The 22,465-nt window shown below is 49.7% G+C and overlaps 1 protein-coding gene across 3 annotated transcripts in view; it reads left to right on the top strand.

Annotated features, from left to right (window-relative positions):
- Positions 1-22,465, top strand: part of KCNB1 (potassium voltage-gated channel subfamily B member 1) — a 110,650-nt gene that overhangs the window by 77,569 nt on the left and 10,616 nt on the right. The window lies entirely within an intron of this gene.

The raw sequence follows: 22,465 nt of genomic DNA, 5'->3' as shown, positions 1-22,465 counted from the left end.
TGTTTCCCAAATGTTTCTGTTTTGATAAACGTGACAAATGTTACTGTAATATTTCTGACCTGGTCAAGTTCAGAACAATCACACTGGTGGATCAGCAACAGGAGCTGAGTTTTGTACGGCGGGGAGGGACAGTAAGAATCGGAGGCTTGAAAAACGAGACTGGAGCTAGAGGCTGAACTGCAAATGCACTATTGTGTAACTGTGGGTGGAAAATCACACAGGTTTGAGGGCATGGTGTATTCTCAAGGTTAATCACGTTTGATTGTAATCTAGTAGCTATTCCCCTGTACCGTGTGTCGTGGTGCTCAGAGCCTCTAGGGACAAAGTCCCGCTGCTCTGTGCACACGGGCTCTGCTGGTCCGGGCTCGGGGCGCGTCTGAGCAGGCTCGAGAGGGGAGAGGCACCCGCTGGCTGGGACTGGGTGGATTCCAAAGCCAAACGGGGAGCGTGCTGGGCAGATACCGCTCCTGAAAACAAAATCACATGCTGGACCACATAGAAGGGAAGATCTGACTGCTTCTGTCTCTTCTCTGCTTATCCTCAGCATAAGTAGACCCATATAGTCCCAAGGACTGGCAGCACCTTGCCGTGCTAAACACATTCGGAGAAAGCTGCTGGTTTTTGTAGTCTGGGAATATTTGTACCGAAGCTGGCTGCTTGAGGAACAATGTCAGTGCACGGGCAGCCAGCAGGGCACAGGGCAGGAGGGCTTGTCCCTCTTATTCTAAAGTGGGCGCTTCAGCTACAATTTCCCTTCTCCCCAGTCTACCTCTTGTTACTGGGAGGTCAGACTTGCCATGGGTCCAGGGTAGTGTTCCTGTGCTTGGTCCAAGGAAGAGTCTTGCTTTCTCTGAGACAGATTTAGACTCTTGTTTAATAAGCACAATTATAGCTGCGGTTTTGATGTGTCGATGAAGCTTCCAGATGGCTGCTTGTGTTTCCTGAAGGCGAGGAGAAGCTCAGCAGCATCGGAATCCAACAGAGACCATCACCTCTGGTTTCAGGACCACCTCGTTCCCGGAGGCATACTTTCACTAGCTCACTTTAAAAAGTAGATGTTGCCTCTATTATGATATAGTGGTTAAAGAATTTACCCATACAATGAGACAGGAGTATAAGAGGATTATAATAGCGTTTTCTCTGGCCCACGTGGGAGGATGCCGTTGCGGTTTTGTTAGTTCACTGATAACTGGCGAGCAGTTATCCCAACTTCAGCAGGCGAGCAGTTGCAGTCCTGCTGCGGGCTGCTGGAACGGGCTGTGATCTGCCTGATCCACCAGGTGAAATGGTGAACCCTTCCTTGCTTAAGGGAATCCAGGGACATATTTGTTGCAATGTTGCCATGTCCTGGCCGCACGACTTCATATGGCTGAAGCTTTCATAATTACTGAGCTGGAAAGTTAATTCATTCCTTAATTACACTGAAACAGCGATCAGAGTTTTTCAAAACGAACCTCTTCTAGCTGGTAGCTCACATCCAGCCCCAGACCTGGCGTGGTCCTGCTGAAGGCCAGGGAGGACCTGAGCTCACAGAGCGGACGTGGGTGGTGGTGGTCACCTTGGGGGCTGCAGGGCAGTCGTCCCCATCCCACTACAGGCACAGCAGGAGCTGTGAACAGCAGGGCCGGGGCTGCTGAGCCTTGGTATGACAGCAGCAGCACTGCGTGGGAATTTCGCAGCAACCAGAGCCGTGGAAGAGCCATCAGGAGAAGTTTCAGCTCAAACCTTGGTGAAGACTTGCCAGGTCCACATCTGGAAGCAATACAGATCTCTGCCACCCAGAATACATGAAGTTAGCTCAGGAAGCACGAGAGTTTCCTTTTTAACAATCAGTATCAACCCCTGTCCCTGTGGCGTAGCCATGAGGACACGCGCATTTCATGTGTTCGCATCCAGCAGCAGCCAGAATGGTGCTGAGGGGCTCACCTGGAGCAGGGAGCTGTGGAAAATCAGGTTGCTTCCAGCCTCTGTTATTTCAACAACACTTACTCTGGTTTTGAGCAATACAGAGAACCAGTGGGCACCCTTAGGCTGCGTTGCTAGCCAAGTCTTTCGCTGGCCCATGTGAACTGGGATGAGCTGCTGCCCTCGCCTGTTCCCTGGGCACTTGCCCCCTTGGCCCTGTGCTCGCTGGGGCCCTCCCCGGCCTCTCGGTCCTGAGGAATGAACTTTCCTTCATCCAGTTCTTTTTTTGCTGCTAGTGTCAAAGTGAATAAACCATATTCCTTTTAAGATACCTACAACTTTTGACAGCTACAGTGATGTAAATAAAGCAGCTAACGCAGATGCTAATATTAATTCGCATGACCCAGTTGTGCTCAGTAATAGTATCTGGGTTACCAGCCAGGCAAGACAAGAACACAAAATATTTAGCCTGTCTCAGTCTGTTACACCAAAAAGCCACCATCTGAAGAGATGAATTTCCAGAGCTAAGCCTCAGAGGGGCCCTCCATTAGCAAAAGGTGTGAAGAAGGTCTGCAAAGATCACAGAAATCCGTGTTTAGTGACGGTTAGCAGCTCAGCCACACTGGCCATGCACGGGGCGACACCAGCACGTCTTGCTGTGCTGGGAATGTGCTGCGACATCCTCGGGTCAGGTCTCATCCTGCCCGGACTGAGCACACATGGCACAGACAGGCTGCTGGGGCAGTCGGAGAGCTGCTGTTCACACGATCGAGCCTTGTGAGGTATGCTGTGGTTTTTAAATGAACATTTAAGATGTTAGTTATCAATGCTGAGGCTCTTCTAACATCTCAGGATAATCACCCTTGTAGCCCTTCCTGGCTGCAGGTTGTACTCTCCTGCACGTCCATTTGGTTTCTGCTCAGGGGCTTCACTGCCATTCAGCTTTTTCTGGCACAATACAACGACTGCCAAGTGTGAATAGCGTGAAAAAGTATGAGGGGAGAAACACAAATGTTGTCTGTATGCAGCTGAAACAAAACGCCTAGACCACTCAAGTGTGCCCTGACACCCCTGGCGCAGCCTGACGCCGTTCGCTCTCCGGTCTGTGTGGGTGCTCTGAAGGGCCACGCTGATGTTCAGCAAAAACGGTTCATAGAGGCACTGGAGCGGCTGTAACCCAGCTGGCTTTCAGTAGCTGTCGGTGTGATATCGCTGCTTTAAAGGCTCGCAGAGCCCCCCCGAAGGGCCAGGCTCAGGGCTTGGCTGATCAGCACCATTTCTATTTACTCTCATAGCTCTGCAATGAAAACACAGAAGTGCACTGAGCAAAGAGTCGCCAGCCTCAGCACAGCTATTTGCAAGAGCCACATGAACACATGTGCATGGAATTGGGCTCTCAGTGATAAAGAATTAGTAAGACAACTCTTGCTACAAAGAGCTTGCCATGAATTTACTGAGAGCAAACCGAATGAAGACAGGGAGGCAGGTACAGGTGTGTGGTTTGTGTTCTCTGTGATAACATGTGTGCGGCTGCAGAGAGGCTGAATAGTGCTGTTCACAGCAGGCTCGGAGGCTTAATTAAGCTTCTACTGTTCTGTAAAGTTCGTTTCACTGTTCGGTGGAGGACAGTTTAGGATAAGCATAATAGGATTACTGCTGCTATATACAGCCGCGTAAGCCAGGAAGTCCTCATAATGGGCCTTTACTCAGTAGGAAAATCTTTTCAGAGGATGCTTTTTATAAACTGCACAGTTGGGCACACTATGAGCGTTTGCGGAAGGGTGTCCTTCCTCACGCAGGTGTGCCCGGACCAGCCCAGGTAGCCACTTTGAAACAGCACGTTTCGCTGTGCCGGGCACACCGAGGTTTGCCACTGATGGTATGAGTCATGTACTTACCATCCCACGGAATGGTCTTTCCTTGTAAGCACTTCCCCTAATACTAATCCTGGGACTGAAGTCCAGGTGCCTTTAGGCAGGTGCGCCCTGGCGAACCTCGCCTGCCTGGCCTCACGTGGATGTCTGCCTTCCTGCAGGAACTGTGAGATTCAGCAAGTCACAAGGCAACAGCGGGGCCGTGCTCGTGTGCAAACGGCCAATTCAGCAGCATGTCTTACTAGAGCAGAGACTAGGCTCCGGGGCTACTGCCTGCAAGAGCCAGAGCCCCGCTGGCCCTTCGGGAGCCGAGCCAGGCTGAGTTTGATGCTTTGTCACTAATCAGGAACAGCTACAAACGCTGCTAGTTATCCATGGCACATGGAAGAGCAAGCTGCGCCGAAAACAAGACAGACTTTTAAAAGCAACAAGGCGTGACCTCTCACTCAGGCTGTCCCCATTGCTCCTAAAAGAACCTCCACTGGGGAAACCCACGTTCTCGGCCACGCGGGCTCGGTGAGCCCAGCCGAGCACACGCACCAGGTGGGGTCTGCTCACCAAGAGCCTCCCACGGCCCTCAGCCCCATGTCACGGTCCAGCCGCTCATCCTGCTCAGGAGCTGCCGTGTCCGTGGAGCTGATGCACACATGGGGCTCTTTCCCTGTGCTGAAACACCCCGGCAGCACCCAACCAAAGGAGATGTGCCAGCAGCATCCTCAGGTCCTGCTGCGAGCAAGAGGCCTCTTCCCACCCGCTCTAGTCACTATTGCATTTTAACACTCTACTTTTTTAATGCATTTTTTTTTTAACGTAGAGGTGGTCAGCCCTTTGATGAGTTTACAGAAGAGGAGGTAGTTGGTAGCAATGCCGGGATGCCTCAGTTACGTGGGCTGGGTGACAGGCGGGGCGGTGGGGCAGGGGCGATGGCGGGGCGGTGTCAGGTCTGCGGGATGGCACAGGGGAGCGGGAGCGGGACGGGCACACCGCCCCGGCGCGTCGGTGAGCGCTGAGCTGGGGCACGGCGCTGGGCACACGGGAAACGCCAGCTGGTGCAGGGGCAGCAGGGATCTCTTGGGCTCCCCAGCTCTGCAGAGCAGCACCACGCTCCGGTACTGCCACATCCCCCCCACGAGCAGAGGCAGAGTTCAGCCGCAAGCAAACAATCCGGCTAATGCTGTTCCCAACAGGGCCGATTCAGGACGGTTTCCTTATCTTTGCCTTTTCTGCACAGCAGCAGGTAATTCATAGATAAAACAATCAGTGCTTATACACACACAGACGCTTAGGAGCTATTCTTAATCTTTCCAAATCCCTTAATATACCTTATGTATACAGTTTGGAACTTGTAGATTTAGCATGATAGATTTATTTCCTGCATTATCTGAATGGAAAATGACATTAATAACTAAATTCTTCATGTTTTTTTAGCCCTGGCTAAGCTACCGCAGAGCACTGAGCTGTGGTAAATCTGTCCAGGGCAGAGCAGCAATGCAGTCAGACCAAGTTCTCTGACTGTGTCTGCTGTTATTGCCTGGATTATATAAAGCCCAAGTTGTGCTACAGCCATAGCAGAATCTGGCCAAATAACTGCAGTTTGAGCATATGTTATAACCAATCAGCTGGAATGATTGTAGTTATTTTTCACAACTCCCCCAAAATGGAGAAAATGGATGAGAATTGAGTGGGTCATGCGGATTGACAGGGGAAGCTGTTATGACAGTTTGAAATGGATGACTCAGTCTTTTTGCTTCGTGGTTTTCTGCATGTATCCCCCAGGAATTTCCAAGAGGTTTTTCCAGTAAGAGCATTCAGGCAAAACTACAGAGTTTCCTCATTAGCCATCCCACAGTGAACCGAGCGCGTGTGCCCGTGTCCCCACTGTCCCCTCCTCCCAGCTCACACCTGCAGCAGCTGGTGCTGTAGGCGGCACGTCCATGGAACACGCCGTGTGTTTGGCAGCCCCAGGACCTGTGTCACTCTGGCCGAGCAGTGCCCGGCCTGGCTCGGGAAGCAGATGTCTCAGCCCAGCGCAGCCTGGGGACTGGGGTGGTACCCCGTGCCCAGACCACCACCTGGTCCTGCTGCTCCGTGCTACCCGGGCTGCACCAGCGTGAACCGGGAGCCGTCTGCACAGCGATGTCACCCTGCGGCTGCCAGAGGTGTCAATTAGGGACACTCTTGCTTTGCATGGACTTTCCATTTGTAGACTAGATGAGTTTTCCTTCAGAGCTGCCTTGCAAGCAGAATCATAGAATAGAATCAAAGAATCATTTTGGTTGGAAGAGACCCTCAAGATCAAGTCCAACCATAACCTAACTCTGACACTAAACCATGGCCCTAAGAGCCTCATCTGCACATCTTTTAAACCCTGCAGGGATGGTGACTCCACCGCTTCAATGTTGCAGTGTTTCACAACCCTTTCCATGAAGAAATTTTTCCTACTACCCAATCTAAACCTTCCATGGTGCAACTTGAGGCCATTTCCTCTCATCCTGTCACTTGCTACTTGGGAGAAGAGACCAGCACCCTCCATGCTCCAAGCTCCTTTCAGGCAGTTGTAGGCACTGGTAAGGTCTCCCCTCAGCCTCCTTTTCTCCTGCCCTTTTCCTCCAAGTAGTGGCCAGCGGGAGCAACGCAGCCCAGCTCTTGTGCACCAAACCTGCAGCTTGGGTGACAGCAGCCACAGTCTCCCGTACCGGGATGTCTAACAAACCGCCTGGGGTCCCCTCTCCACGCGGGGACAGCGATGCTGGCGTTTTTGCGGAGCCCTGGGAGACCTGTGGCACGTGTGCTGGTGAGCCAGCCTCTCGCTGTGCCCGCGGGGCCGGCCGCGCTGGGGCACGGGCACTTTGCGTCTCCAGTCACGATGCTGTGACTGCGCTACCAAGCACAGAGCCTTCTACGCTTCTCATCTTTGCCTTCAGAGGGAAGAATGTTTCCACTGCGTAAATCAAGCTATGGCCAACCCAGGCTATTGTTTTGTCTATGTTTTTATGTCCCTTTCAATATACATGTCAGCTCTGCCACGTCCCGTCTGTTAGAAAATGCCTGCGTTTATACGTTACCTCATTAGTCTTACTGTCTATCCAGCATTTTTTCCGTCCTACAGGCTCCTCACTCCTTTTACATCACTGTGATTAAATCATTTGCTTAGGCCATTAGCAACAAGGCTTAGTGTTTTTATACTGTGGCTCCGTAGGAGATGATGTGGGAGGGGGCCGAGGAGGGGGAATGTGTTGACTTTTAAGTCGCAAGCTGGGGATGTCAGAATAGCACAGCACAAGGAACGTATATTTCACGGAGCCGCTGTGGCAAAGCAGCTCGGCAGAGCGGTGGCTTTGTGTCAGGAAACACTGTGCAGAGCCGTTTCTGTGTTTATTTTTTGGAGCAGTCTGAGCTAACAGCAGAAAAAGCCCAGAAAGCTCCCAGCCCGCTGACACGCTTGGCCGCTCTGAGGCCGTACCCCTTGGAAAGCGGTTCAGGGCTTGTGAGCCGCAGCAGCAGCACGGCTCCGGAGCAGGACGTGCGCAAGGCACGCGGGATTAACCGCTGCCCTTAAAGAACAGGTTTTCCGAGGCCTGATTGTACCGCTGCCATATCGCCCACTGGGGCTGCCGTAATTAAGGCTCTGTCAACTTCCAGCAGCCGCCTTTACACGCTGTGATTTTCATGGGGGTATAATTGAACCCAAAGCTCTTGCTTGGCAGCACGTTATTTTACAGGCTCACTTAAAAATATGTTTAAACCATTTAAAATTACAGATTGGCCCCCCAAAAAATGCTCAAACTAAGGTGACCCTTTTAAATATAGGCATCAAAACTTGACTGGTAAATTATCTGGGTACCTGTTGGGTGTGGGGCTTTCAGGGGGCAATTAAGGAGCACTCAGAGGCAAGAGCCTGTAACACCATCAGTCTTTACTCTAACAGCAGGCAACTAATAAACTCTTAAAAGAAAGCAATCGGGAGGGAGGGGACCTGCCCGGCTCCCTGTCATGCTATTGCCAGGTGATCTTAAGAACAGCTCGTTGAAGTCAGGTTGGTTCATCGCCTGTGCTCGCAACAGTCACATCTGCGGCCGGGACCTCTTTACACCGAGCACGTCTGTGCACAGGGAGCAGCCGTTGCCCCACAGAGGCAGGGGAAGGGCTCAGGGACACTGTGAACACCACAGAGCGGTGCTTACGGAGGATTTTAACTCTGGCAGTATAACAAGGGATTGTATTTTCGTTAAGTCCAGTTCTTTGGCCAGACCCTGCTGAAGGCAGGGGTGGGGTAGACCTGGCCCAGCTGGGATGTGCACACAGGTGCTTGCTCGTGTGCACCCCTTTCCCCAGCATCACATCCATTCTGCACAATACGTTTGTCAGGATTTGGCCATGGGACAGGAGCTCAGCTCAGGTGCTCAACGCAGGGATACACCCCCAGAGGCCATAACCCCCCTGTGCTGTGGGAGGGAAATCCCTGTGACATTGCACCTGACTGCAGCGAGGAAGGGACTCGTGCATTGAGCCACTGTGCCACCTGGAGTCCGGCCACTCGGCGCTCGCGCAGCCGCTCATCTGCCAAAACAAGAACACTAATAGACTTATTTTCTTCAGAATAATAAAACAGAGAAACAGCAACAAAGCCAAGAACATCGAGATGGTGACAGCAAGAGTCTGGCTTAAATCCCCCAAAATAACATCAGTTAGAGCCCGATTTCAAAGCAGCAGACACCGCGCTGCGCACACAGAGAGCTGGGGATTGTTATTTTTTTCTTCAACAGATTTTTTTCAAACAATAACACTTGACAGTTTTCTTTGAGTAACTGTATAGTTGCCTCCACATTTCCCATTTTTCTACGTTTTCCACCATCTTCACGCAGGGGGAGATTGGCTGAGACCGTTTTCTGCAAACAGCAACTTGCCGGGGGGGATACAAGGTCCAACCTGGGTGCCCCTGAGCATCCAAACCTGCAGGGAGAAGCCTTGGAAGAGAGGGATGAGCCCTGCAAAAGGCACTGCAGAGCCCTCCTTTCAGGCTGTCTTTCATAGAGACTGTGCATGCTCCCACTCTATTTTACAGATAATTTCTTTGGGAACTAAAAGACTGAACTAAGAGGTTCCATTACATCATGTATTACAACCTTTGAAAACCTTCTGTTTAAGCAAGTTTTGCTCCGGCTGCAATAGTGTAGCAGCAGAGTGGGTGCATGAGCAAGGGAGCGCCGGGGGTCCTGTGCGCTGCACCCGGTGTGCGCAAAGCAAACTGTCCTGGCACGGCCGGCAGCGGGGGACACGCGGCCTTTGCTGTCACTTTGACAAACCACCCCTGCCGCTGCCTTTCTCTTTGCGCTGGTAATATTTTAGCAATTTTCAAGAGTTGTTTTATTTGGGAGGTTTGAAAGGTAAACTGTCAGCGCTTCAGTGCTCCCCCATGGAGCAGTGAAACAACCCATGAGAGCGGGTTTGCCAGATCATTTTCTTGCTTTGTATCTTCATTATCTGTGCTGTTGGTAACGGGGGTCTTTGTTAGCTTAGTGGTTTAAATTGACTTTGGAACAAAATCTAGAGGTGTAGAAGGGGCTGGATTTGACTAAGACACCTTTAAATAGGGGCTGGTCCTTTCCCTCCCAAACAGCCCGGGGTAAAACCAGGTGGCGGCTGCTGACAAAGTACTCACGACCTTTTATTTGGTTTCCAGTAGTGTCACCTCTAACATGCAGGTTTAACACAGCATCCACACTTCCAAGAGCAGCGTTTCAGCCAGAACGCCCCACTTTTGTCTGGTTTGGCATCCAGTTGCCCAAAGCCAGAGCTGAAATGGGGGTTTTCCAAGCCTCCCTTCCCAGGGCGGGTGGCACGGCTGGGCGGGCAGCAGCTTCCCCGCTGGGGTGGCCAGAGCAGAACCCTGTGTTTGCATGCCTTTGGTGAGAAAAGGACTTAATTCCTTCAGCCCATATGGTATTTTGGCAAATAGCGTGGAAGGAAAGCCCCACTGAAGTGGGGCATTTCTGTCACCAGCCTCAACCAGGTCAGGAGTAGGATCCTGTAACTGCATCTCTCCTCCAGACATGTGTCTGTGCATGGAGGTGAATAGAGGATGAGTGGGGACTCACCACATCAATGCTGCAAAACACACAGAAGCTGTCTGCATTATAGAAGGGTGTGAAGTCAAGCTACTTTTTCAATATTTTCATGCTTCCGTTATATTTTAAATTTTAATATTTTTATCAAGACTTTTTGTTTTGACCTCTTTAACCTGAGCTGTTATTATTTTTTGCCTTAAACTGGATGTTTAGTAAGTGAAGAGTTTCAAAAGCCTCACGGAAAAGCTCATAAATGAGAATAGTTCTGAAGGAGTCAGCCTTTCCTCAAAACACCGTCCCACACCCCCCGTCCCTGGCCTCTCTCCTGGCTTTACTTCCTGCTCGGTGTTCTTCCTGGGCTGGCACCTGTAACCTCTGGTCCTAAACCAGGCAGGCTGATGTTTAAGCCCAGCTGCCCACAGCTGTGCCCATCTCACCTACATCTTCCATGGCCAGAGCTGGGTTGGCCCCGGCCGGGCTTGTCTGGGCTCCTGTCCACAGCACCTGGCTGGGAGCCCGCACTGGCACGTCCACAGGATGAGACCATCCAGAACAGAACGTTATTCATTCCTCCTGCAAAGGTACAAAGCCTTAGAGGGAATGAGTTAACCCTCCAGCACACCCAAGCCACACACCTTCAGTCAAGCTGAGCTGCAGTAGGAGCAGCTCCGTGTCCAGCTTATCCCCCCAGGAACAGGGAGAGCCGGTGCCCAGCTCCCTGCCTGCCCGGGGACAGTCACTGCTCCCTGCCCTGCTGATCTTACGCTCTAAGTAACCATTTCTTAAATAAGCCCACCAACTTCTTGATAATCTAATAAAGATATTTCTGCCTAGAAGGCAGTAGAAATGTCACGTCAAAGATTTGAACCTCACAAGAGCTTGCTAGCAAAACTCTGCAGAGAACAAGCTAATTCTCTGGAATGTTGTGGGAGCAATATATAAGGTGTTAAATTAAGAAAACAATTGTTTTCTGTAAGGAATTTTTACCACTGCACCTTCTTTTCCATGGTTACCCAGCTGGGCAAGGCGAAGTTGAACAGCACGGTACAGAAGCTCAGGATACACCTCATTTTTCCCCTCGTGCTCTCAGTGGCTGCTCACTGAGAGCTGCAAATTGGGAATTTCCAATTGAGGTGGAAACCCTTGGGGAACAGGCTGTGGTTTTCATGTAAATTATGCAACTGCACCATGCAACCCCTGTATTCACTTGCAACAGAAGCTGGGCGCAGAGCGCAGCTGCTGCTGGCGTGCAGGGCAGCGCGTGCCCGGCATGCGCAGGGGCGCTGGGCTGTCACGCAGCCCCCGCTCTGCCGCCGGCAGGAACGCCTCCAGCACCGCGACTCTTCAAACCTGGGAATGGTTTGGTTCCAGCTTATTTCTACCCATCACCGAAATAATCACATCATCTCTTGCCACTGGATTTTGTTTTTCAGGTGTGTGTCTGAGATGATCAAAGGGGCTGTTCGTGTGGCGGGGTGATCAAAGGAAGCTCTCAAGGTCAAGCCCAAACAGTCTAACGACTCTGGGACTAGGATCTGGCCTCCTGCAGCAGCAATAAGCCAGGGGAAGATGAGCAGTTCAGGAACCAGAAAATTAAGCTTTTGAAGCCAATAATACCCTCTGGCAGGGAGCAATCAATTGACAGAGTAATGAGAGAGAAGGGAAAAAAGGAGACAGGCCATTCAGCCGGGCTGCGGGAAGGGCAGCGCCACAGAGCAGAACTATCTCATAAATAGAGCAGCACCTTTCTTCCTTCCTCCCTTTCCCAGGGGACAGTGGCCATGGGAACAGACATGCTTTGTGCCCTCTGAAGGGGATGCAGGAGAGAGCAGATCAAACCTCCCTGCAGCAGGTTAATTGGGACACACAGCTCCAGCACTGCTACCCTTACAATGCTATTATATTTCCTCTCTAAGAAATAGAGGAAAACAATAAGCCAATATTAGCTTATCTGATGAACCTGGCCGGCCGGGACGGCCTTGGGAATTGCCAGCTCATTCCACACAATGTGCGGAGCCCTCAGCTACGGGGGGCTCTCATTCACATCTCTCTGTGCCAGATTTCAACCACTGAAAGGTTATTCCTAGACCCCTTGGTAATTCCTATAAACTGATTTCCCCAGCATGCTGAGGGTTTTGTTGTTTGTTGTTGGTTTGGTTTTGTTTGTGTTTTGTGGGGGTTTTTTCGGCTTTTGGGTTGTTTGTGGTTTGGTTTTGTGATGTGTGTTTGGTTTTTTCCTATGATTCTGCCCTCTTTAAACACTGTCGGGTCAGACTGGGTTTGTTCTCCGCACTCAGCAGCGGGTTTCTCCCTGCGCCGGGGCGTCCTCCGTGTCTCATTTCCAAATCTGCTCACCAGACCAGGCTCCAGCAACTGTCACAAGTGTTGTCAATGAGAGATGCCGGATATTGCATGTGTTAAAAAGCCAGCCACTTCATTTTAATATCTAGAGAGGAGCCGGGGTCTTTTGCAAATCTTGCCCTATTAGGGATTTTCAGCTCACAATGAGGCCAGATGGCAGCACAGAAATAGAGGCAGATATCTGCAGACATGCAGAGCGCCAGGAGACCCCAGCGTGGCCTGTGCCCACAGGGGGCAGCGGGTCAGACCCCAGTTCAGCAATCAGCATTCTGCAGCAGTGTGAGCAATTTGGGTGCCTCCTTCGGGACCCAGTTAACATCTGGGCTTCCCCGTGGGCGAGCGCAGGGACATGGAAAGGGTTAAACGCTGCCCTCGGGAAGGTGGGTTTTACCAGTTTGTCTTGATGGAAGAGCAGAGCGCTGAAGCGTCTGCCAGAGTTCATTAGGGATAATGCAACCTGATGGGAGACAGAGCTTTATCCAGCGGCTCACGGAACCCGCGGGGTGGCTTTCGTCTGACCTTGCACTGGATTGCACGTCCCTCCCTGCAGCTCGGCCCCGCTCTCCCCGTCTGAAGGAAGTTATTGCGGAGGGCAGGGGCGGACGCTGTGCCGCAGGGACCGCGGCACGCGGGGTCACCTGTCACCGCCTGTGCGGTCAGAGGGACAGCCCGTGTTCTGCTGGCCCGGCAGGACGCCCAGCCCGCGCAGGAGCCGCGTCCCCGCGGTGCCCCAGGAGCCGCCGCAGACGAGCCGGGCGCAGCCGGGCCCGGGCCAGGACTGCTCGGCTGATCTGCAATGACACTTCAGAACATCAACACGAAACCATAAGTGACCCGGCCCCGCTCCACACGCGGTACATGTTTTGCAAGCCCCAAAGTTGTCACGCTCCCAGGCTGCTCGATGTGCCAGATAACGGGACCACGTGCCCGACAGACAATCCCGAGTTTCCCAGGACATCAAACCGCGCGTTTCCCTGGAATGACAAGCTCTATCTTTGGCAAACAAAACTCAGGCTCTTTAATACGCTTCTCCCCCAACATGCCATGTTAGCGTGTGTTTGTTTAGCAAACAGTTACTAGGAGGCCTCCTTAGGATTGTAAAAAATGGTGATACTGGGTGTTGTTGTTATTCACGGATGGAGGTGGGGAGGAGAAAGAAAAACAGTGCTAATGTAGCCAGCAAGTTCAAGTAAGGTTCAACTTTGCTGTTCCAAAATCTGCAGCATGATAACGAGACAGTCAAATCAGCTCAAATTAAGAGCTCAGGAAGGCTCAGCCTTTCAAAGACGTACATTTGTGACAAGATTAATTTCTGCCAGCCAGTATATAGTGCAGTATCATCCTATATTAACATAGAAACCCCAAACCAAAAATAAAGGCAACTGAAAAATGCACTAAAGCCCAGAGAAGTGTATCATTTCCCTTAATCTCCAATGCTGGTCTTTGCTGTTCTGCACATGGATTACAGTCTGATGTACCACCTGGCACGGTTCAGCTGCCATTTACAGGAAGCCTTGCCTCCTCCCCTCCCTCTCTTCAATAGCATTTACTAAATTGCAGCACTCCTGCATTTTTTCAAACAGTTTCAGGTGACTTTTATTAGAGTAAAGAGCAAAAAATAAACCAGTAAAACAGCCACTAGAAAAGCCAAACAACCAAGAAACAGTATAAAAACCTGCTCTGCTCCCTATTCAGAGTGACCTTTTTGATTTCTTTTGGTGCTGTTCTGGGGGTTTATTGTTTTGTTTGGGTTTGTGTGTGCGTGTATTTATTTTTTCTTCTTGTTGGTTTGGGTTTTGTTGTTGTTTTGGGGGTTGTGTGTTTATGGTTTTGTTCGGTTTGGGGTTTTGTTTTGGTTTTGTCTGTGTGTTTATTTCTGTCCAGCTCTGGTTTCCCGCAGTCCCCCAGCGCTGCAAAGGGCACAGCAATGGAGTTCTTGCTGTCACTGTGCTTCCCAGGTAGCGCAGCAGCACAACTGAGCCCCCACTGCCTGTGAGCGCCCTGGGCAGAGCAGGATGAGCGGGGGCCTGAGACGTCTGTGTGGGAGCAGCAAGGGCTGCGCTGTGGGATGTGATGTGGGATGTGATGTGGGATGTCGGATGTGATGTGGGATGTCAGATGTGATGTGGGATGTGGGGTGGGATGTGGGGTGGGATGTGGGGTGGGATGTGGGGTGGGATGTGATGTGGGATGTGATGTGGGATGTGATGTGGGATGTGGGATGCGCTGTGGGATGCGCTGTGGGATGTGGGATGCGCTGTGGGATGTGATGTGGGATGTGATGTGAGATGTGGGCTGCGCTGTGGGATGTGGGATGCGCTGTGGGATGCGCTGTGGGATGTGGGATGCACCATGGGATGTGATGTGGCATGCGCCATGGGATGCGCCATGGGATGTGCTGTGGGATGCGCCGTGGGCTGTGCTGTGTGTCTGGTTGCTGGCCGCCCGTGCGCTCTCTCTTGGGAATGCGCTGGGGTGCACTAACACAGGAGAGGCTATCAGAAGAGATTTCAACCCTGCCGCAAAGCCACGGGCTATCTGGAGTAGGTGTTTATTTCTCGTGCTGTTGTGTCAATGTCTAGAAGCCAGTGAGCATGGGAGATGATTTTTCCCAGATCACCAGCCGACACTTCAAAGAGTTTGAGCTTTTTCTGAGCTCAGGAGAGACTTAAAAACAAAACAAACAAAAAACTCCCAATACCAAATAAAAAACAACAAATATACGTCTCCACACTTCAGTTTCATTTTCCATATTTACAGCTAGAATGTATCAAAATGGTTTTACTCAGCTGAGACCAAACTCTCCCGTTGAAATGCTGATGTATAGCTGCCTAACAGATTCTGTATCTACCGTCTCTACTCACCACTTGAAAAGGCCTCATATGAATGATTAATTGCCAAGGATTAGCTTTTAGCTGCTTCTGTACACAGTTTGTATGCAGTTGTTGCTATTTATTAAATATGTGATATCTAATCCAGTGTTTAGTGCTTTCAAAGGGAAGAACCATCTGTGCTTGAGATTAAAACACTTCATTCACTTTGTGCCCAAGCCCTCACCAAGGGCTCCATGCTCTGCTGTGTTAGCAAAAGCCCTTGGGAACCCAGCCCTGGGACGTGTCCTGCACCAACGCCCCTCTGTCCGACACAGGGTCTGAGTGCCGAACATGGGGATCAGTGGATTTGGGACGTGTCCTGCACCAACGCCCCTCTGTCCGACACAGGGTCCAAGTGACGAACGTGGGGATAAGTGCGGGTGTGATGGAGAGCAGAGAAGCTGACCAGGAAAACAAGACATTTTATCAGAATAAATAACTAAGAAGTAGGCAGGTGCTGAGAGCTTGGAGGGACCTGCAGAGATGTTTTCCACCACCTCTGGGTTTCATGTGTCTCTTTTGCAAAAAGAGGGGTGCTGATGTTCCATTTCTTCGCAGGCTACTTGCAAGGAGTAAACAATTAACAGCTGTAATTCCTTGTGCCCTTGTTCCAAGCATGAATGAAACAAAACCAAAACCAAAAATCCAGAAGGAGCCCAGGCGCATCAGCACCAATGAGCTGAATTCAGCCCCTAGGAGCAGCGCCTGAGCTGCTCGGGCACTCGGGCAACAGGGCCACGCTGGCACCAAACACATTGAACAGGTAGAGGATGTCGCTGCGGCCTTTCTGTCTATAGGGATTTGCTGCTCCTACAGGCTTCCCTGTCTATGCATAATATCATTAGTGCGGCTGATGCTGGTAACCAGATTTGCCACTTCTAACACATCTCTGGAAAAAGCTGTTAAACAGGTCACCGTTTTTGCAGACACAACAGCACTGGAGCTCTGCTCTAATTTCCTCGCTGTGTGGCAGCCAGGATGGTATCGATGACTACGGAGATGTCCCTGCAGCAACACTAATTATGCTTTTTGGTGAGAAAGCGGCAATGGAACTGGTTTAGACTTCCAAAAAATTCCACACTATAATGTGCAGGACTAATGCAACTCAGATTTGTAAAGAATTAATATCAATTATTCTCATGCATATTCATGAGAGGAAGACTGGTTTAGCAATCAAGCTAATAGTTTTTGCTTCATTACATTTAGTTGATTTTATGCTATCTTGGCACATTCCTGACTGAATTTAACCATTGAAAAACCCCTCCCACTGCTCCAGCAAATACCAGCACTTGAAGCTCCGTATCCCCTGTAAAAGGCGTCTGAGGCTCAGCAGGCTGCTCGGGACGGTGGAAATTGGTCGCAAGCACTACGATGCCCCAGCATCCCTGGTGCAGGGTAGAATCACAAAAGCGTTTGGAAGAGCAGTTCCCAGGCTGCTGAGGGCTAAGGCGTTGATTGTTTTACATTTTCTGAATGCAAACCGTTGTCTGCTTCAGTGCGAGACTGACAGCAGGAATGGGAGATGTGTCTGGGGGGATGGTTTTGTCTGGGTGGGTGGTCTTGCTGTGCAACACCCCACGGACATCGCCCACTTCCCTGCTCCAAGGGCAGCGTTTTGCGTGGCACAACGGGCGGGAACACACGAGCAAGATGCAGATGTAGCGGGTCGGTCCAGAGGGCTGGGAAGGGCGATGGTCGGATGTTGGTTTTCTTTGTTGATTTCCCCATGTCGGCAGCAGCCGACACAGGACAGATGCTCCCCTCTCATGCTCTCTTGGGCGCTGTCACCGCACTGTCTAAAGGCAGAGTATGCCTCTGAAGTTTGTCTTTTCAGTAGTTTCATTCAGTTATTATTTTCTTCTCCAGCACGCCATGTGCACCTGTGCTTTGCTCAGAAGGAAGACTGACACCGTTTATCATTTAATGGGGCTCGATAGCTAACTGACAATGAAACACGTTCTTAACAGCGGTAAGGAATTCACGGGCAGCCGAGCCTGAAGGCTGCTTGCCTGCCCACTTCAGCTCAGTCAGCAGCAGAAGTATTGTGTCCCCTTTTAAACCAAATATTTACTCTCTCAACAGATAAAACTATTGCAACTATAACCAAAATCAAATAATTAACCATTATTCAATCCAGGCAATGTCAACATTAAGATCTCAGCTATTTCCAAAGCAAAGTATAAATAGTTCTATCTTGGCTTTGTTTTCATGGGTTTTATGCTGCTCAGTAATGATTACAGAAGAGCACAGGAGTTTGCGCTCTCGCAGCCTGCAGACACGGTCACTGGGGAGATGTCCCGGTGCAAAGGGGTCTCGAGCACCCCATGGAAAGGGTGCAGAAGTGGTGTGGAAAGGGCCAGAGCAAGGACAACGTGACTTTCCCACAGAAATCAGTGGGACTTAAGGGTTTTGGAGATTCGGGGTCTCACATTACATCTTAACATCTTTCCACATGAAAAAGTAGATTCAAGGTTATCTCTGTTTCCCTTGTGACCCTGTCCCTAAGTTTGGCATCAAATCCTTGTCCCGATCCAAGAAGAAAGTGTTACCTTTATTTACGGCCTCAGTGTGTTCTAGAAAAAAGCTTCCTGCAAGCCCAGTGGTCAGAATCACAACATCAGAAGTGACCATGTTCTGCAAACTCTTTCAGTTAATGAATAAACAGGCATTTTCTAGTGAAGAGATGTTTCCTAAAACAAGAAATACCACAGACATGAGCAGGAGACGTTATTCCCATGCAGAATGAAGCGAGGAGGAGATGAAGGAACTCTCCATCTGTTTCTGTGCTCTGCAGCACGTGGGATAATGCTCAAAATACACCGTGCTCTGTGCTTCTGGGCGCGCGGGGAGACGGGGCTGGCACAGCCCGGCGGGGCGGCTGGGCACTCCGGCCCAAAGGGCGTCGTTTGCTTGGGAAGGGGGGGGCTGCAGGAAAAACCCCTTAGTAAACGGAGCATATGAATGAAACCTGGTCCCGATGCCAAGTTTGTTCTGCGGGCCTTGATAGAGCTAAAAAAGCGCATTAGACAAAACCATTATTGAACTTCTTGATTACATAACTATTTCCTCATCGTATTTCTAAGAATATTGAATCTATATTCAAACACCCTCCTACTCTCTCCCACACACCACCCCTTCTCCTTGCTATATCAGCTTCATCACCGAGCATGAAGACAGAAAAAGTATAGGGCATGTTGCCATGAGCAGATAGATCTCCGATGCTTATACTGGGATTTTAGAGCCCTCTATGGGATTTGGACAGCCAATTCTCTTTCATTTTAATGGCCTTGAAAGCCTGTGATCTTATGCCTTGCCCTTAGCGTCTTTAGCAGTGCAAAGAACAGATAATCAAGCAATAAATATCCCCAAACCTGACCACTGCGTTAGTCCCTGCTGCCTAAAGCCCCGCTCTGTGCTGTCTGGGGGTGGCACGCATGGCTTCGCTGCACACAAACTGCTGCTACCACAAGCCCGAGAGAGAGACGGGAACTTTCTGAATAGACCGGCTGCTTTGTGGGGGCCCTTTCCCCCAGGGGTGAGCACAGACCTTGCCAACGCAAAGGGTGATTCCCTGTGTCTCCCAAAGGTGCGTGGCAGGGGCTGCCTGCCTGGTTTTGCGGGGCTGGAGCGGTGGGGGTTAATGGTTGCAAGCACGGCACATCCACCCGCCTCAGAAAGCAATAGCTGCACATGAACTGGCTGCATGTACATAATCAGCCTGCTTGTCTCATTTGCATGTGGAATAGCCAGCATGTACGTACAATCGTGTTAATCACTCAGAGGCAACTGCTTTAAATTAATTCCAAACCTTGCCCTGCCAGTCCTTGGGTTGTTCAGCTTCCACAAAGGAATAACAGCAGCAATCCAGAGATTCACTCAATAGAAATCTTTGCAGAACAGTCCATTTACCAGAGGAGAAGTCTTTTCTGGAACCCTGCCCATACCTACCGAGACTTTTCAGTACAAGCCCGTGTTGTCATTGGGAGCCCATCCAATGCCCTCTGCAAGACAACCAGAAAAGTACCTCGTGGGGTATTTCACAATTGATGGTGTGTTGCTACAGGTGAAATGCAAGAGTAAATACAGAAACGGAGAAGGGAACTACACAGATTTCCTCATGCAACCCATTGGAGGCAATGTCTGAACTTCTGCAAGTCCAGGCCTGCACTCCAAGGACCTTCCTGCACATGAGCCCGTCAAACCTCAGCTCTTTGGTTGCCAGCCCAACAGTTTCCACCAGCACAAGGCCATGTCGCGTGCTGTTCAAGGACTCATGCAAACAATGCTGCAGCAGGAGGCCCTCTCCCCGTGCCTGTTCCATTTTTGCAGCAGTTAGCAGCTCACTCGGCTCCAGGTTTTGGGTCAGTGCTGTGGTACAGGCCAACGGGCACGTTTTGCAGTGACCAGCTGGAGCCTCATCGACTCCAGAGGGATCGCTCCTGCTCAAGCCTGAATTTGTCCCATTGGCCCATTCTTGTTAAAGAGAAGTGAACCTGGAAGAGGAAGGGAAGGCGGAAAGGCCAGCGATCGCACGGAAAGGCTGCCTGCTACACAGAGCATCTCTAGAGGCATTCTTGGTGGTACGAACGTCTTTCCTTCAGCTTTCTGTCTCTCATTACTGACAGTGGAAAATAAGAGAGCTGCCAAGTTCAGTATGTGCAAGATAGGACACCCTGTCAGACTGTGTTTTCTAAAATGTGACATCCCAGACTGAAAAACATTGGGATAGAGCAGCAGCGGGATCCAGATTTCTGTGGACAGCTGCTCCCTGGGTGGTGTTTGCGGGGCGATGGGTGCTACCAGGACGAGGTGTGCTTTACAGAAGCATCCTCTGACCCCACTGGAGATATTTCACCTCTCAATTCTTTGTACTTTCTACCTGAAAAGTGCTTTGGATACCTGAGGACGGTGAACTCACATCTAGAAGTTTTTCTTAGCCTGACATGATTCACAAAGGTGTGTGATTGCAGTAGATCAATCAGGAGGAAAACCTGTATCTTAGGAGCGCAGGTAACATCTTGCTGCAACTTGCAGGAGAAGCAATGAATGCTTCTCTCTGTTTATTTCTTAGCTCCATGGCTAAATTTGCTAAACCAAAACCAAATTTTACCCTCAGATCTCCTAGTTTTCAAATTTATGTTTATCTGGTATTGCCTTGATCTTCAAAGCAGGAAGGTATATCAAAGGAAACAGAAGGTTTGACACCAATTACTGCTGCTGGATGCCATCCACTGAAGAAAGATGGATTGTTAATATTTACACTGAAAGGGAGGGAGATAAAACACACCAGGTACATCTAAGTCGACACATAAGCCCTTCTGTGTATAGTGGCCAGAGATAAAACCAAGAAAAAATGTGAAATTACCACTGAAAACGTCGCAAACACCTTCAGAAATGTCGGGTTGTACACAAAGAAATGAGAGCAAAAACACTCGGAGAACCTTCTAGGAAAGCCAATCTGGCGCCCTGCTTCTTGGGGTACCACCTGGTGTCCAGGAGAAGATGGGCTTCTGAAGGAACCAAGTAGTTGACATCTGAATTTCTCCCCACTTCTCCCTGAGACACTCCACTCACATTTGATTCTCTTGAGTTTAAATCCATCACTTCAAGCACTTTTCCCTGCTTTCCTCCCTGCTTCTCTTCATCCCGTGGTTCTTCCTACTTTTTTGCACCCCCAAGTCTTTCCTGCAGCTTCTTTGGCTCACCAACCTGAGAAATCTCTTGACAAGGCAAACCCCCTATTGAACAAGTTTTTTGGGGGTTGTTTGTATTTGAGCAGCAAGTTAGTGGAAGTGGAAGGTAGTGGAAAGAGGCGAGATGAGGGTGCACAGTGCAGCCAACAACAAACATTCTTGTAGGCAACTTGTTTAAAAAGGAGAAGGAATCTTAACGGCATTTTCCTGGTAACAATTCAGTAACTGAAAGCTAAGCTATTCTGAAATTCCCGGTGCTAGAGCATTGCATAGGGGGCCATTCACTCCATTCCCTTCTTCCATTTAATCCAGTTTAGACAATAAAACCAGAGTGTTTAATGGAGCTAGTTTCTGTTTCTAGTCGAATCTTATTCTTCAGATTGAATTACTAGGTCTGCAGTGTCACGTACAAATCAAAGGTATATAGTACCTCTAAGTTAAAAGGTAAATGATATTATTACATTGATGAAAGGGATTTGCTTAGTGGATTTTAACACACTTGTTGAAATCAAAACTTCTTGCCTTAGATTTGTATTTTATTTTAAGGTATACGGGCTTTTCTCTAAAAGCCCATAAGGCTCGAGCTTGCTGTACAAGTTTAATTCACGTGAAGCTCCCAACCTTTGTAGAGCATTTGTGCCTTTCAGCTCTGGAGAAGTGGTGAGGCTCTTCTTGAGGACACCGCGGTGCTTCTGAGCCATATCAGGTCTGCACGACCCTCCTGCAGCAATGAGGCTGGTTCCTCTCTAGTGACTGTCAGCTCAGGGATAAACGCTCGGAAATCTGAGTATACGGTGTCTTGCTGGGCTTGGCTGAGGAGAAATCCTGCAAGAATTTCTTTCTCCGGTGCCCCGGGTGGTAACCGTGGCTCTTCTGGTGTTGTGAGGCTGGCTGAGAAAGGTCATTGTGAGGAAACCTAAAGTCCAGGGATATCGGCAAGAGAAGAGTGGGTCAGATTTGCAATTCATGATGCAAAGCTGTTGTCATGCATTCTATAATTCATGGCTTAACGTTGTGTATCTAGTCATCGTGCACATACGTTGCAATTAATTTCATGCTGCTTTTCTGTCAAGCAGGAGAAAAGCGAGCATAAGGAACCAGCTTACACTGAAACGAATACATCAAATATTAGTCACGTATACGTGTGTTTGGAAATCATTGCTGTATTTTGGCAGTAACCTTAGAAACTAGATATGTTCCTACCCAATTAACAAATTAGAGAAAGAATTCACTAGTAGAAAAAAAACAACAAACCACTCCTCAAATTGTCTGTCAGCTCTAAAACCTCCCTAAAATGACTTCGGAAGAGAATGTCATTAGGGAAACTGAAAAGTATAGTATTAATGCCTCTATAAAACAGGTGTGGAGCCAGGATGGCCAGTCGGTCCTGTGCAGAGAAGTTCAGAGCTCAAAGCATTTTAGAAAGCTTGGTAAAGCTTTCGTGTATTTAACAACCGTCAAGTTTCAAATTAGAGATGAGTCATTAAAAGACAGTGTACTACTTGTACGCTTATATGTAGTAGAATTGTACACACGTCTCTGTAATTAGCCATAGGCACCCAAAATTACAGTTGCAATAGTGCATTAAATGGAGGACATCGCTCCGATCGAATCTTGCATTCACAATTGCATTCCTTCTCGCTTAGATTTCAGAGCCTGCTGTCCAGATGGGCTTTGTTGGGCACCTAATT

This window comes from Columba livia, chromosome 16 (assembly GCF_036013475.1).
Source record: "Columba livia isolate bColLiv1 breed racing homer chromosome 16, bColLiv1.pat.W.v2, whole genome shotgun sequence".
Lineage (NCBI taxonomy): Eukaryota > Metazoa > Chordata > Aves > Columbiformes > Columbidae > Columba > Columba livia.
The sequence above is the reverse complement of the archived record's forward strand: the minus strand, read 5'-3'. Positions and strand labels throughout refer to the sequence as shown.